Source organism: Olea europaea, unplaced genomic scaffold (genome assembly GCF_002742605.1).
Source record: "Olea europaea var. sylvestris unplaced genomic scaffold, O_europaea_v1 scaffold231, whole genome shotgun sequence".
NCBI classification, from domain to species: Eukaryota; Viridiplantae; Streptophyta; class Magnoliopsida; order Lamiales; family Oleaceae; genus Olea; species Olea europaea.
Window position 1 is genome coordinate 549,079 of NW_019241194.1, and position 18,331 is coordinate 567,409.

Consider the following 18,331-nt stretch of genomic DNA (forward strand, 5'->3'; position numbering starts at 1 on the left):
GTGAATTATTATTATTATTATTTTTTATTTTCTACCCTTTTTTCCTTGTGTTTGAAGGTTAAATGTTTGTGTAAATTGATTTTAAATGGTTATTTTACATTTTTTGAAACTTTTATTTAATCACATTCCTATTTAGAGGATTTCATAATAAATTAAATCAAAGAGTTTTTATAAGGATTATGAGTTTAAGGATAATGTTTTCATAAAAATTTTAATACTGTAATGTGTAAAGAATTCTTGGCACACGATGCTCGGTATTCAACCACTCTCCAATTGATCCGAGGTATGACAACAGATGTCATTCTTTTAATATGATTATGAGTTTTCTTACTTTATGTTATGTACTATTATGAATATGTCAAAGTCAAGTATTCAAAGCTTTTCGACTAAGTTAATTTCCACAACGAAATCTTTTAAGAAGGGGTTATTGTAACACCCCGAAAATTTTAGAATATAAACTTACCGGTTCTATGTATCATATTTTATTATTTTGAAAATTGAGGAACTAAAGTTAAAAATGTTCTAAATCCTACGGTTTTGATTGAATATTTTTATTTTGATAGAGTGATAATAAGTATATCAGTATGGTAATGGTTGGATAACTCGTATCTAATCATGTATTTTAGGCTTGAGAAAAAGTTAATTAAGATAAATAGGAGCCGAGATATTGAAGTTTAAAATAATTGACAATTAATATATTTAATTTAGTTGATTGTTAATATTGATGGTCACTTGTAGGTACATAGCGATCATACTTTTAGTGCTTGGATAGGAATCTATTTTTCGTGAGATAAGTATTTATTATATATTTTATATCAATTCAAGTACAGGTGTCATATCATGATTTGTTTTACCAAAATTTAATTCCTATCCAAGTTTAGTAAATGTTTTCTTCCATCAAAATTTGTACTAAGACTCAACTACTTTTTCTTTATTATAAATGGTGTGCAATTGTCCCATAATTTTCCACCAAGAAATTTTACACGACAGATAAATTCGAAAAGTCAATCACGATTTTATTGACACAATCAAGAAGGTAGAAAAGATATTGGAATTCTTTTGATTATTAAACAAAGTAAGATACTTTATGTGCAAGTGTTTTCGTTTCCTTATGCTTTTATATTCAATTAAATATGCAAGGATTTCCAATGGACCTTCGGGCTCTATAAAAAGAGAGATGAAATCCTACGGGATTATAAAAGGACCTAAGATGGGTGTGTCGCTTGGTCATCGATATACTCTATAAAGAGTCGAGTGGTATGAAGTGTTGATTTTATTTGCTATATAATTGTGTATGAAAACTGTACGTATCTTATTGGGTGTTTTTTGAATACTCACTCTTTCAAATTTTTACTGGTTAGTTTGGGCCGATTGAAAGTGTGGCGAGATGATGATGCGGACTGGCAAGTGAATTGATGAAAGGAAAAAGAAGTTAAATAGTTAGTTTATTTTTTCATGTCTCTAAATTTAATTGTTAGTTTTATTTGTTCAAAGACTCATTTGTTTAATTAGTCCATTGATTGTGTTTAAATTTTTTAATAACTTAGATCTCACGTTTAAATTGATATTTATGGTTGAAAATTTAGGCCCCGTTTGGGAGTGATTTTGAAAATTGATTTTGTGACCGTTAGGAGAAAAGTGGGGACCATCTGTGAGAGAAAAAGTCAAACTTTACGGCTGAAATAATGAAATAACGGTCAAAAAATCAATTTTTTGAGATGAAAAATCACTCCCAAATAAGCTCTTAATTTAGTTAATTGTTAATATTGATGGTCACGTGTAGGTACAAAGAGATCATACTTTTAGTGGTTGGTTATGAATCTATTTTTGGTAATATAAGTATTTATTATATATTGTACTTCAATTCAAGTACATGATCATGATTTTTTTACCAAAATTTAATTCCTATCCAAGTTTGGTACATGTTTTCTTTCATCAAAATTTGTACTATGACTCAACTACTTTTTTTACTATAAATATTGTGCAATTGTCCCATAATTTTCCACTATGAAATTTTACACGACAGATAATTTCAAAAAGTCAATCACGATTTTATTGACACGGTCGAGAAAGTAGAAGAGATATTGTAATTCTTTTAATTATTAGACGAAGTAAGATACTTTAAATACAAGTGTTCTCATTTTCTTATGCTTTTGTATTCGATTAAATATACAAGGATTGGCAGTGGACATTTGGGTTCTATAAAAAGGGAGATGAAATCCAACAAGATTACAAGAGAACCTAAAATGGGTGTGTCACTTGGTCACCAATATACTCCATAAAGAATAGAGTGATATGAAGTGTAAATTTTATTTGCTATATAATTGTGTATGAAAACTGCACGTACCTTACTGGTTGTTTTTCGAATATTCACTCTTACAAATTTTTACAGGTTAGTTCGGTTCGATTGGAATTGTGGCGGAATGATGATGCGGACTGCCAATTGAATCGATGAAAGGAAAAAGAAGTTAAATAGTTAGTTTTTTTTTCATGTCTCTATATTTAATTGTTAGTTTTATTTGTTCAAAGGCTATTTTGTTTGATTAGTCCATTGATTCTGTTTAAATTTTTAGAAATTCAGATCTCGCATTTAAATTGATATTTATAATTGAAAATAAAGAATTTATTTTTATTTGAGACATTCTGCAATTATTAAAGAGAAAATTGAGTTTTTCTTAACACTCCAACATTTATAAAAATTTGGAGGCGTTACAAGTAAAGTCTAGAATCAATAGCCGAATGAATTTTTCAAGTTAGTTCATTAAGTGGCAGAGAATGGTTAACCTGAATCACACAAGCTTGCTAGTCAGAATCCCGAGAAATTAAGAGAAAAAAGCAACTGTATTTGGCGTGCTACATTATCCAAGCAAAAGTAGATCAAATAAAATTCATAATGTTAGAAGCTAAACTTTTAGCATCTCTAAGTCTTGGATCTTTCACATTATCATTAAAATTTTTCCATTGCTTGATAGAAGATAAAAACTACACACACACACACACACACACACACACACCCTGCGTATATCACCAGACTAGAGTGTCATTCTCACTTTTTTGAACAAAATCTTTTGTTCTAACCTAAAGAGGCTATTACCTATGACCATTCCCATATAATTTGTGGAGGAGAGGTAAGGACTTGCAAGAGGCACAAGTCATCTTCGAGATACCCTAGTACATTACAAAATTTCACGTGTGTATTCTACAATTTTAAAAAAATATTTAGCTCTTATACAGAAATTTTGCCATATCACAGTGTAAGAATGTACAACTTTTTCTTTTTTGAAAAATTTTCTATATTATTTATAATTATAATATATAATAAAATCTCTTTGGAATCCTGATTAGAGAGAGGTCTTAAGCAATTACTTACTCCACCTATAGTGAGGACCAACGATGAAGCTAGCATGTTCTTTTAGATTAGCTTGTTTCTAATTTTTTAAATTGCCATAACTTTCTTTATCCTCTTCTTAAACCATCATCGAGAATAGCATCTTCTTAGTGGAATGATTTATCATAGGTTATCACTTTCAAGTAAAAGACAATTCCTTTAATGTAATTAGGTCTTACGAAATTTATTTTATTTGACTCAATACTTTGTGTCCCCATGAATTTAGATTATTGAAGATGCAAATTCTTAAATATACTAACTCAGAGCTAAATATTAATTCCATTGGAGTAGAAAGTTTCTCTGAAAAGTCATTCGAAGTAACAGACTCACTAATTCTTCGTTAGGAGCTTAGATTTAATAAGGAAGCACCAAGAAGAACTTTAGTGTAGTTCGTACATTGTACTAATGATTTGGCTAATTTTATTTGATCCTTCTTATCAAATATGTCATTAATGTATGTGGATCCAAACCAAAACACAAGATAATTGACAGTCCCAACATTATTAGTGAAGATATTTTTGGCTTACAACTCTACTTCCATGTTTTGAATGAAAAAAGAAAAAGAAAATAGGTATAGCGATGGTTAAAAATACAAATGGCCTTGAACTTTGCATAATGTTTTCCATTGACCATTAAACTTTAGGGTTCATTTGATTGGAACCAATTCCATAGAAAATATCACATCCAAAGAATTCATTTTCTACTTTAGCTCTTTGATACGAAAGTGAAAATGGAGTTCGAATTTCAAAGTATAAACACTGAAAGCATGTTTTTGGCCAATTCAATAGAATCGAATTTCTATGGTTTTGATGAATTTTTCTTTTCCAGCTTACATAGAATTGGTTTGCCTTTTTAACATTTGCAATCAAACGGACCCTTAAAGTTTATGAAACTTATCAAATCCTTATCCTTTTCATCACTCAATAACTCACCTATCATTAATTGATGACAAATAAGGCAAAATGAAAAACCAGTTGGAGAAAGAAAGAATGAATTCAGTCTATCTCATTTTTCCTTACACACATGTACTCATAGACTTCTTTTACATAGAAATTGGAAAAGTACACAAAATACTGAGACTAGAGTACTTTAGACAACTATTCAACATTGCTTTTTGCAGGACATATTATTTTCTAATGTAGATTAAAATAGATAGCTTAAGCCAGGGGTTTTTGGTAGGATGAAAATCAGATTTTTAGTAAATTTTAATAAAAAATGATTAAATGAGTGATTGAAAAGTTATGAGTTCCAAAAAATTTGTGGTTGAGATTAATTATTGGCTTTGACTTAAATTAAAATTTTGTTTTGAATCCTCAGTAGGCATGAACTTAGTTAAAAATGGAAAACATTGTAAATAGCATTTGGATTGTATAGCAAAGGTCGGTACTTGAACAATCAATCCTCTGAGAAGATCTTTATATGCATTTTTGTCCTCCGAAACACGCAGAAGCTCTTTACTTGCAGCATCTCTCATAGCATTGACCATTTCATCTTGTGCCTGAAGAACCTTAATACGAGATGCATTTAACTGTATCGAGTACTCACTGCATACACAATAATGTTACTTTTATCCAATTCAAAATCTAAAACTTCATGTCAAAATCCTTAGGATTGATAAATCGCTTACATCTTTTTACGAACTTCCACCTCCTTGTTCTTTTGCTTGTACTTTTTCCGGACCTTTTTCTTTTTGGTTTCAACTAGTTGCAATTTCTCAATGTTGAATTTCTACAAACAAATGCAATATTTGCACATTCAATTGTGAATCGATTACATTATACGGATGAAAAAAAAGACCAATGAAAAAAAAACCTCCTCTACAGAAACGGAGATCTCATTGGCTTTCTCTTCAGCTTCTTGTCGAATGAATCTCACCATCTATTGTATCTGCTTCGACACATCAACGTCGTTCATTTTCTTTTAGTGAAAATTACATTGGATGTCAAAATTTGGGTTTGCATTTACAAAAATGTCACTTTTTTAAAGAGCTTGCGAAATTGTCATTTTCGGACATTTCTATCCCTTTGAATAATTTCAATACGTTATATATATCCTTCATTAAATGAGATATGACTAGAAGAAAAATTGTACAAAAACTTTGAAAATTACAGGGTACGACATGAGTCAATCTTAGCTAATAAATATTTTCATTAATTCCATGTACAAATTCAACAAAAAATTATTGGGTTAATTTCACAAACGGTCACTGAACTTATCTACGAATTTTGAAACGGTCACCGAAGTTTTAGGACGATTTCGCTAATGGTGACTCTGTTAAGTTGGTAGTGTTAAATGTTGACGTGGCTACGTTAAATGATGACGTGGCCGTTTTAATAAAAGGTTTATTTAAGGATGATAAAAAGGCTCGAGGGCTCAAGTCGCCCGTGGCTTGGCCCGCAAAAAGCTCGAGCCGGTTCGGCTCAAGGCTCGATCAAACCGAGCCCCATCTTGGGATGTCAGGCCGAGCTCGAGCCGGCTCGTGTGGCTCACGAGTAGGCTCGAAAAAAAATGTAAGGCAGTCTGAAAGGCAGTTGGCTTTTGCCTTTGTAAAGGTAGTCTGCTGCCTTCGAATAAAGGTAGCATGCTGCCTTAAAAAAAGGCAGCTACAACTGCCTTTTAAAGGAAAAAAAGGGAGGAAAAGGAAAAAAAACCCCAAGTCAGCTCGGCTCGATCAGGCCCAAGCCGAAAGCTCGGGCCGAGTCTCGATTTTTTGGCCCAGCTTTTTGTCGGTTCGGCTCGAGCCAAAAAAAGCCCATCTTAAAAAATCTCGACCTGAGTCCGAGCCTTGATTTTCGGCTCGCGAGCCGACTCGACTCGGCTCGGCTCATTACCATCTTAGGTTTATTATTACCAATAGGACCGTTATGATTTTAATTCAAACTTAAAGGATTAAAACATGTGAATACAGAACCTTGAGTGCCTCAAGTGAAAATTTCATCTAACCCTCCCTCCCACAAGAGAAGAAGTCCGTTCATACACGTCTGGCCAAACTTCATTAGGGTTCTTAGTCTTTTCTTGAGCTTCCAAACGAGAAAATATCCTCAAATTTCATCTAGAAAGACCTTGATCTTTTATTGAGCTACCAATCAGGAACCCTAATCCTCAAATCCTCCTTCAAACCGCACTAGACTTTGCCTATTTCTGCAATTTTTCTGCAAAAATCAAAGAGGCGGGACCACAACCTTCTAAAATTTATTTGACATGTCAATGTGGAGGAACAAGATGAAGGTTAGAACTTCTTTTTTTTTTAAGGATTTTTTGTCCGTATTCAAAATCTTTTTTTCTGTAATCAAAATATTGCTTCATTTTTAACTTTTTACCAGGTGGAGCTGAATCACATGAAGTTACTTGATGGAATGCTGGCTTTATGTGGGGTCCCACAAAAAAAATTTAGATTCTTTTAAAGTTACAACTTTCTCATTCAGATTATTCTAAAGTTACTCTATTTAGCATTACTTTCATAATGAAACTAGTTGGTATACTTTTGATTGTTTATTTATGATTATAGGTAAATGACAGAGTTATCTAGGAAGGAGTTCTAAGATTCAGGATTAAATAAAGTAGTATTGGGATTTTGTTGGTTGTGTTCTATTGTTTTTATGGTGATATATAATTCCTTTCAATGACATTTACACTTTTTGTCTATGAATATGTATATGGGTTGCTTCCCATGGCAATTTTCAATATAATATTTGGTTTTCGCTCAAAAGGGAAAAAAATTACTCTGGAATCGGATGAGACATTCAAATAGATTTCCATGTCATATTAATCTAAAACTTTAAGTAAACAGAAATTAAGACCCCCAAATTTGAGCAAAATATATTCTAGAGAATGAGAGTCTTTCCATAGAGCTCATCCGTGTTGGGAGAATCGAAAATTCTCTTTTCCAATATTGGTTATGCAGTTTGTTGTTACTTTGGAGGGCTATTGGAGCCAGGGAGGGAGGGTAGACTAAATATAAATCTTTAACTTGAGTCTGTGTTGCTTGAACTTGTCTAGGAGTATTCAACACAATCCTCCTCTTTCATTTGGGCTTTTTCTCCTTTGGTTTTGGGAGGGTTTTAGATGTTTTTTGCAAGTTTTATTTTATTTATTTTTTATTTTTATTTTTGCACTTGAGGTCCTTTCGGTCCTTTAAGTATAAATTAAATCATAATGGTCCAAATGGTGCTACCAACAAATAGAATGACCATTAGCGAAACAATCCTAAAACTTCAATGACCATTTCTGAAAGTTTGCAATTTTAGTGACCGTTTTGAAATTTTTAGGTAAGTTTAGTGACCGTTTGTGAAATTAACCCAAAAAATATTACTAAAAAATTGTCTATAAAAATCTTTAAAAGACTCGACTTAGCCTCCGTTTGATCCCCATTAAATTAAATTACATTACATTCTATTTTTTTCTCTCCTATATTCAATCACACAATCTTCCATAAAATAATATTACACGTAAATCGAAAATTTTTCTTTCTTTTCAACCATTTATTTTTATAAAATATACTATTCCCCCCATTTTCATTTTCAGGTAATTGGGGTCAAACAGGGAGTTAATACCCTCTCAAATTAGTTCTTCTTTCGAATATAGCAACTGTTTCAAGGCACACTTTGTACCCCAGCAGATCTTGAATTTTATCATTAGCGATTGAGAATGTCACCAACTTTCTCACTCAAAATGGTAAAATTTCATAAAATCTATAGATATTTTTTGTTCTTTTGAAAATTTCCTACTTTATTGAATATTCCAATTGCTTCTTGTTGTTCATCTAGTGTTTGATTTGATATGATGTAGCTGTTCTTCTCGTACTTCAAGGATTTGGTGGGTCGAGAAGTGACCGTGGCGTTGAAGAACGATTTAGCATTAAGAGGTACATTACACTCTGTGGATCAGTACCTCAACATTAAGCTCTAAAACACTCGGGTTTTTTTTATCAAGATAAGTACCCCCACATGGTATTCCCTCTTTCTTCCTCACTTTAGGGTTTTGGATTTTTTATAAAGGAAATTTAATAATAAGTTCCAACTTCCAAAGCATGGATGGAAACTGAAAACTTAAAATGTTCTTATGATAAGCTTTCTTTTTTTAGTCAATTTTTATACATGTCTATTTTGTTGAATGACTGCATTATCTGTGCTCTAAATGCCATTTAGGTAAAGATTTCTCTTGATTAGAAGTTGAGAGTTTTATTTATATAATATGTTTCATTTTTAAGATGTATGGTCCTTGGATTTGCTATTGTTTGGAATTTGTTGTGCCTACTTGATGAAATATGAAGGGTTATGTAAATCTAATATGGCAATTTGGGTTTCAAATTTTATAGGAATATACCTGTTTAAGAAATTCTATGTAATAGAAAGGTGTTGTGAGGAATTTGAATATTTATGTATGATTTCCATTCTGTTTGATGATTTTTATTTTAGTCCACCACCAAGATGGTAAATTTATTAATACTAGAACATAAAGTATAATACCACCCACAATACCCTTTTTGATTATTGAATTATCTGGTGGAGTATTGGAACCTCCATTCTTTGCAAATGTGCAATGACATGAAGAATAATTCGTATTACTACACTTACCTTTCACTTGACAATTCAAAAATGATAGAAGAAATGACTGTTGGAAGGAGATCATTGAACCGCGTGTTGGGTTGAGTGATTGTGTAAGTGTATGACTATATTTAATATGAAAAAAATGAGAAAAAGAGTAAAGGTGTAGAGACAAAGTAATAGAGAGGGAGAGGGAAAGTGTAAATAATTGGTGAAGGATAGTTCAATATTGAGTTTAACTCCTATTTATAGTGCAAGTTCTAGGACCATGTGTAGAAAGTTGAAAGGAAATGGCTAGATGTTAGACATGGTAAAAGCATAATTGGTACATTATCTTGAAAGTTGTCAAATCAATACATTTAATCATGTGATCAAATCAATTGACTTGACTTGAATTTTAGTGTAAATAATGTATGTGGTTAAATCAATTACCTTTATTTATTAGTCAAAGCAATTACTTTGTTTAAAATATGGTAAATAATGCATGTGGTCAAATAAATCATATCTAATCATGGCTAATTGACATATTTACATATAATTTTATTTAACTTCCAATTTAACTCTTCACTTAGGTCCTCAAAGATTGGCTAGTAATTAATAAGGTCATTTAACTAAAATTTAACTCAATCAATAACCAATAAGGTCATTAGACTTTAATAATGGCGCACTTAAGTCCTAATTATTAATCTAATGACTAGTAATAAAAATTTAGGATATTATAGGTAGGATGCTGAATAATTTTGAAATATGATTTTAGGTATTTATTTCGAGGAAACGTGACTATGAATTGTACAATACCTCTGATTCCTGGACTTAAATTAATGAAACTTCAAATGTAAGGATTAGCGGTTGGTAATAGAGATGAGTTTCTAGTTCAATTGAAGCATATGGAAGAAAAATGTTTTATCTTTTGAATCTAATCGTTCATTTCATTTTGGATTTCTAGTGATCATTTTACTTCTATACTGTTTTTCCAACCAGTGGAGTTTATTTATCATTCCAAAGTTAATGCCACTACACAATCCAACCTCACTCACATAAATAACAGAATAAAAAGAAATGCAAAAATGTTATATCTTCTCTATTTTATTTAATCCTTTGAAAAATAAATCTTATTCTAACATTAACTATAATCCAATCTACAGTGGACTGACTACCTTTAATTCATCCTTTATTGATCATCAGTGTACATTTCTCTTACTTCCTTTACCCTTTCTTCCCAAATTCTTGTAGAACTCGGGAGCATGTCATGTTTAGACCTGTACTGTGGATAAGGCTTGAGGCACCATTAAACCGAATATGTTATTTGTTAATGGGATCTGCAGCACGTGAGGGTGGGTGATTACCTAGTATGTTGTTTCCCATGCATTTTAAGGTTTATATAATTAGTTTGTTCTTTGCACCTTGTATTCGTTGTTACCTTTTGAGCTTGAGTACGGACATTATTTATTCATGCATTCTATTGATGGTGTATTTTAGTGAAACCACTATTCAGTAATTCATTGTCAATTGGACGTGTTATCGCAGGTATGCCTGATCTTTCACTTTCTTTTATCCTTTTTGTCGTTCTATTGTGTTGTGCTCCCAACACTTCTAAATCTACATTAAAGTAAAGAGATTCTCCATACAACTTGTGGTATATTGTTTTTTTACTGGGATTTGAGCTGGTGAGATGTAATGCTAAAAATTGCTTGCATACTACTCTAATGATTGTTTCTTGGAGTTTTTGGTGGTTTGGTTGTGAACGTAATTGCTTTTCGAGCTAATAGGAACATTCTCATCTATATGTGTGTATCTGCCGAATTAACTTTTTATTTACCCCTTTTTGGTCCTTGCTTCACTGCATACTTTTCGCAATTTTTGTGGGAGTATATGCTTCTTTGCCAAGCTTTAAAGTTCGCCTACTAGTAATTAGTTTTAGAATAAATAGCAGAAAGGGAAATAAAGGGTTTAAACAGTTTTCAAGTGTTGAAGTCGATAGTTAAATTGTCCATCCCGACAGTTAGTAAATGTTGAGCTCGACAGTTCACATGTCTAACTCGACATTTTTTACGACACTATTCGACAATTGAAGTGCCATAAATTTTGGGACAGCTTCGAAACCCTGCATTTAGTTCTTTGGAAGAAATTATTGAAGAAATTAGTGGTAATCAATTCTCAACACAACATCACAATATCTTCCCAAAACTGAATAAGAAATAACTCAATATTTCATTAAAATAAAGAATAACTCAATGCTTCATCACAATATGTTGGTATTAAAGGCATCTTCAAAAAATATATCAAAAATAAAACACATCAATGAATAAGAGATTCAAAAAGTTTAATTAAATTTGACCATATTGTATTAAATATTTTAAAGGAGTAAACTATGAGATGAAAATATATACAATTTCTAGTAGCTCACCTTTGAGATGGATGATCAATCCAATAGCTTTCCCCCGTTGATGATGGAATGAATATGGTGAAGAAGAAGGTAGTGCTTGTGCTCATACGTGTTTGTGTTTTTTTATAAATTTTTCACCTTTTTATTAAAAAAAATTCATATTATCCATATAATAATCATATCTTAAATGTTTAAAATATACAAAACAAATTATCACATCACACCATTAATTACATTCGAATCAAGCATTTATTGCTCCTAAAAAGGTGTCACAAAGAGTAAAATGGACATTTTACAGCAAAAATTTGATATTTTTGGAAGAAATTGGTGCAAATGTAAATTTTTTGTGCATTTTTAATTTTAGTGACATTTATATAAATTCTTCTTTCTTTTATTTGTTTACGAAATATTTCTTACCAAATGTTTGCTCATTGTCATAGACCAAAAACAAAACTGGCAAATGTAGAACAAAATGATGAACACAAGAATCTCTGTGAAGGGGTTCCTAATCGATCTAATCAGGAGCCGAATTTTTGGACGAAGTCGAAGTTGTCTTTTTGGTCAAATTCCGACCGAGTTGGATCATCAATTGTGGGTCGTTCGAAGATGTGTTTGACCATCTCATTTTTTTACAAGAAAGCTAGACACAATACTCTAATAAAAAAAAAAAAAAAAAAAAAAGAGAATAAATTAAAACACTTAAATCAAATTAAAGTTTTAATAACCATATTAATTACGTCAATTAAAAACATAAAACATTTGAAATTCTGCAAAATCATTTGAGAGACAGACCCTGCGTTACCCAATTTGATATTTTTAACCTTTTTAAATTTTTCTTATTAAAAAAATATTATTTGATACGATATTTTACACTATGTTTATCTATTCAAAAACTATTAGAAAGCTTGTAATGCAGCCATGGTAAATATGTGATTGATGAAGTCTAAGAATGCGTTTGATTACAAGTATGAAATTTTCATGGAGATAAAAAATTTTCTTGGCAATTGAATTGTCTAGAAATTATTTGCATGAAAATTATCAATCAAATGCCTTTAATTGACTTAATATTTTTACGTAGAAAAATATTGTACTTTTCCATCTTCTATTTGATAGTCATTATTTTCCTTGGAAATAGTCAATTTTTTAAACTCTTGTTGTTTGATGGTCACTATTTTCCATAGAAATTGTTACTTTTTCCATGAAAATTTTTCAATCAAGGGAGACAAACTTGGACAAATTTACTTACCATATATTTTGTGGGGAAAATTATAGCAGCAGTCCATATTCTTTCAATTTTTTGCAAACTTATCTTAACATTCACTTTGTACCACCCATTGTCTCAAACCTTTCAAAAATATGCATTTGAGGTTCATTTGACCATTAGCGGACAAAAAAAGTAAAAATTTATTTAATTTTGACCAAATTAAAAAGGGCAAAATGGTATTTTGCTATTAATTCCCATTTATCCCTTATAATAATTAGTTAAAAGAAAATAAGAATAAAATACAATTATAATATATTCCAAAACATAAACAACCATCACCCTTCCTCCTCCTTGCCACCATAGCCGGTCCTGCTTTGAGGCTATTGAGGCTGGGGTCTCAGGCCCAAAATCTAAGGGGGCCTATTTTTGGCCCAAAGATTATTTTTTTATTTTTCTTTTTTTGGTTGTAAATATAGGGGATCCATTCCATTCATTATTTTCTTCTAGGCCCAAAATCGGATGGGCCTATTTTTTGCCCAATTATATATATATATATGAGGAAAATTGGATCTTATATTTCATTCCTCATCTCCTCTTCGACGACTACGATATCCAACTCGACCTCCGCCTCCAATCCAACTCCAAGAATCATTGGACCGATGACTGTGATTCGACGAGGGCTTCATTTCCTTGGCCGACCCTCCTTATCTTCTTTGTGCCAGTTCTCAAATCCCATTTCCTTCTCTTCACTCTTCACAAATCACAAGAACAAGAAGTTGCTCATTTTCAACCCTAAAGGCCTAATTTATTGCCCTTTTTCAGTATTCGTTACCTCTCTTTTTTGTGCCGATCATCAATTTATTGCCTGTCTTCTTCGATTTGATCATGGAATGTTTATTATGTAATTAATTTTTTCTTGTCAAGATTCATGACAGAGTAAACTCCTTGAAAAATTACAATTTCTCTTACTTAGCTTGTGTACGTAGTTTTATTTCAGGTAGATTGATGTTAAGAAGGGCCTTTGACTACAATTATCTCAATCAGAGTGTTGCTGTCTTGCTGATGAAGGTTTGCCTCATTTTTCCTTTGGTCGTGCTTCCCAACTCTTGTGTTTCTTCTATTTTATTACTATTGAAAAAATAAAAACATCTATTGATTAGCAAAGATGTTATATGTCAGTTGTCCTGTTGCTAATGATATATTTGATGAACTGTCAAATCCCAAATGGAGCCATAACATTAGTACATAAATCATACGTAGCAGTCTAGTAACCAGATTTTTGTTTTCCTTTACTTGTGCTCATGTTCAATCGTACGTTATTTGAAGACCTTATGCACATGATTGGTGCCATAGATATTTTAGGTTCGTTGTTTTTGTGAGATAGTAGTAAGGTGAACAATATCAATTGAAATGAATTTTGTCTCTGGTTTGGTTTGGTTTCCACGTTTTGATTTTGGTTTCCGCTTTTGGTTTTGTATTGGTGGTTGATGCCAAATATTTATTTCAGGCTTGTGAATTGTGACGACAGAATTCTCAACGACGTGATTCCATCATTTTCGTCGAAATTCTACTTCTCATGTAAGTAATGGCTTGCCCTAACTTGTTATTAAATATATTGAAAATGTTTGAAGCCTTATCGGCTTATATAATTGTGGCATGGTTGGTTTATATGATTGGTTATTGTAGAATCAATTGCTCAGGCGCACATAGTAACTATATTGAAAACTTTAATTGTGAAATGATTGAAATATTTTGTGAAAAGAAGTTTCTCCAATTGAAGTTGATCAAGACTTACCTCCGATCAACTAGGTCACAAGAAAAATTGAACAGATTAGCTATGCTATCAATAGAGAAAGAAATTGTTGAATAACTAAATTATTCAGATTTGATTAATGTTTTTGTCTCTAAAACAACAAGGCAAATAGTATTTAAATGATTATTTGAAACATTGTTAGTTTTGTTATTTTATAATATAAATATTTTGTATAATATATTTATTTGTTGTTTTACTATTAAATTTTAAGTTAGCGATATATTGTATAATACATAATATGTTTTGTTGGATTTTGCATTTAAGTTGATTTTGGGGGCCTAATTTTTGAAGTTCGCCTCAGGCTCCAAAAATCACAGGACCGGCATTGCTTGCCACCACCCACACAACGTTGGCACCTCCATCCCCGATATGACTCCCCATTCCCACACTTGGCTCCACCACCTCTCAACATCAATGAGGAAATCTCGAAACATGCAATCCGAGTTGAGAAGAAAGTTTTGAAATAGGGATCAAATCTTCATCTAAACCCAAATCTCAATCATCAAATACAGTACCAATTGGTAATGGAGTCAAGCTTCTGTTGAGTTCAAGAACTGAGTTTGACTCATATGATGAGGTAATGGAGACAGTGTTGGTCCATGCGGTCATTTCTGAATTTATGTTGTTATTTGGAGTAGATGTTCTATGTACCAACTAAATTGACTGTGTGCCTATGTTCATGATTGGTGGGGGTGGTTATGACAACGATGATGTGGGTTATTTGCAGCTATCGAAGACATTCTAAATGAAAAATTAGTGCAGTGGCATGTTGGTGGTTGGGTGATTTGATTTCTGGTTTTGATTTGGGTGGGGTAGGATTTGATTACTGGATTTGATAGAGATAAATTTGATTTTTGGTTTCAAATTGACAAGGATGGAAGTGGGCACTGATTTTTCTTAAAATGATTTTTCGAGTGTGGGGTGAGTTGACCTGGTTTGATTTTCGAATGTGCTGTGGGCTGGAAGGTGATGATGGTGAGTGGATGGTGGTGAGTAGGAGTGTTTTGGTGGGTGGCAGTTTCTAATAAGGTTTTGCCAGAGAAGAAGAGTTAATATATTGTCTTGATTTGGAGGTTTACGGAGGGAGAGGGTGGGGTGGGTTTATATATTTATTTATTTTTATTTTTTAGCTTTTTAATTTAATTTTTTAACATATTTAATATGAGAAAAATATAAAGTACCACTTTGCCCATTTTAATTTGATCAAAATTAATTAAATTTTGACTTTTTGGTCAATTAAGGGTAAAATGGATGAAAACTATCTATTTGGATCTCAGATAAATATTTTTGAAAGATTTGGAACCGTTGGTGGTACAAAGTGAATGTTACGATAAAGTCTGCAAAAAAAGTAAAAGATTAGGGATCGTTGTTGCAATTTTCCTTATTTTATGATGTCATCAACTTTTATCATTTATATCATTTATTTCCTAACCAATAGATTTTTACTTTTTTTTCAAAAAAATAATTGAAAATAACAAAAGCATTATGTACAAATCATTTATAAGTTAAAGCTGGTATCCCCTTCATCTGCATTTTAAATGGTGTATTATGGTAGCAATATGCATTTGTAATAACAAAATAAATATCAATAGCCCCTCATGGGGCGACCGAGTTAGTGGAGTAGGCGAGCGCAGAGGCCTTCGGTCATGAGTTTGATTCTTTCTACCAACACTTTCTTAATCAAGCCTATCACATTGGGCTTGCCTAGTGCGATTTACCTGATTGGCATGATTTGCATGCTATTGCGTCAGTCCAAAGATTTATCCAGTGCGTACCCGAAGGGTAATGGCTGTAGGTTCCCCTATCTAAAAAAAAAAAAAAAGATATCAATAATGTATATTGTAATAAAAAAATCCAACAAGCTAAATATAAAGAGAATACATTATTACAACTTTAAAACCATTTAAAACAAAGCTTCACCATCAATTCGACAACTATATTGTGTTTTAATAGGAAAATTTGCCCCCTCCACCTCCCCCTCCCCACCCCGAAAAATGCTATAAACTAATAAAGTTAAATGAATTTCTATTGTTAGAAAGTAGCAATTCAAACCAACATAGATATCGCACTTTTACATATGGTTGTTAAATTATCCAAGCATGACATCCTAAAGTAGTGGAGGTGGATCACAACCAAGCTTCGCATATACCAAATCACGCTTGAATTCCTTATCAATTAAGCTCATAAATACTCTAGCCCGACTCTCATCCAACTCAAATATATTCATGACTTGTAGTATGTCACACTCGTATATGTTCATGCCTTGTAATTTTTCTAGAACCAACTATCAATTGATGTGGTTTAGCTCCATAGCATTAGTGATTTTTTCAAATGATTCAACAATGCCCGATAGGGCAATGAGGCTCTCATCATGGGATTGGGTACGTCGATTTGTTGGTTCCTATTTCGCCTTTATGCTTAGCAATGTGAACTAGGTTTTGATCCATATCCTCATTTTGATTGTCAACTTCATCCATATTTTCATATGAAATAATAATAATAATAATAATAATAATAATAATAATAATAATAATAATAATAATAATAATAATCTTTTATATAATACTAGTGAGACGCACGTGCAAGGCACGTGCCATAGTGTAATAGGCTATGTAATAGCATAGATAACCAAAAATTATTTGTGTTGAGCATTAGATACGTCAAACTTAAGGACATGAATAAACTAAAGATTGGAATTTCTCTCAGCAAGATAACACTTCTCTTCATAAGAAGCACAACTCTAGCTCCATGACTCATTTAGCGAAAATTTCATTAACTTACAGTCTAGAGAAGTTTGCGATGATAATGAACTTTTGTCTGGCTTCAATTAACCATGATTAGGATGCAATTAACCATGATTACAGTCAAAATTAGAGGAAATCAAGTGCAAAAAGGTGCATACTTTGCATTACATATTTTTACATCAAACGGTAAGAATGAGGAGGATAGCGAGCAGCAACCATTATAGAATCTGTGTGATATTGGTACTTCTAATGGTAAGAATGCAGTTTCCTTGATTTGGAAGTATTTCTACAAATTAAGTTCGCCAATGTTCAACCATGGGGTTTTAGGATAATGAATAAGTAGGAGTTAAACAAGCAAGACACATATCATCATCCCTCTAATTGGATGGTGGCTGCTCTTGTATGTACCTATCCAATGGATAGAAACTAAAATCACACAAAAATGTGATTCTTGACTTGTTGAGAAACTAAAAGAAAGAATATAAAGATTAGTGTACCAACAAACTGTTGGAAGAAACTATTAAAGATATAAGATCAAGACATGTAAATATCACCAAAAGTATACTCAAAGCAATGTTTTAACTCACTGAGCAAAATTCAAACAAGATGTCTATACATGCAAAAGCTATTACAGAATTTTTATGCAACTTGAATGAAAGGTGTGGGCACTATGAATTTTCGATAAGATGTTTGTAGGATTGTTCTTTAACCATAAACAATTGGTGTAAATTAAGGGAAGGTTAAACCTCTTATTACATTTAACACGTAATTCGAGTGACCCAAGCCACGGCTTTGAGAGCAGTATTGTTGCTTCTAAAATGGAAAGCTTTTGATAAAATGTCAATTTTTCAGACCTACTTAATATGGTTTTCGACTGACTTCCACATAATAGAGAAGAAAAAGGAAACTATTTATCTAATTGTAACAACTAAAATGCAATGCCATAATAACAACACTCATGCAATACTGAATATCTATGTCACATTACTGTATATAACGTAAATGCTAAAATTAAGCAAGAAAACAAACATAGATGCTATCTCCAACAATTCAATGTACCATTGCTTTAAGTTTCTTTGGTTATGGCCCAGTAATTTACTAAACATCCAAGAAAATGTAAATCAACTACCACAGATATAGAATTTTGCAAAGATAATACCTTGGCATAATAATCTTTCCAAACTCAGCATGCAATCTGATGACCTCCCAAATTAAGAGCCTTGAACTTGATTTTCTCGATACTCATCTCC

The 18,331-nt window shown here is 32.0% G+C and overlaps 1 long non-coding RNA gene and 1 pseudogene across 1 annotated transcript; one reads left to right on the plus strand and one right to left on the minus strand.

The window, feature by feature from the left end:
* Positions 1-2,877: 2,877 nt before the first annotated feature.
* LOC111381476 lies at positions 2,878-5,302 on the minus strand (annotated as a pseudogene).
* Positions 5,303-7,927: 2,625 nt separating this feature from the next.
* On the plus strand, positions 7,928-10,645 carry LOC111381466. Its single transcript, XR_002700345.1, has 2 exons — positions 7,928-8,062; positions 8,177-10,645. It is a non-coding gene; the product is annotated as an uncharacterized LOC111381466 (long non-coding RNA).
* Positions 10,646-18,331: the final 7,686 nt, after the last annotated feature.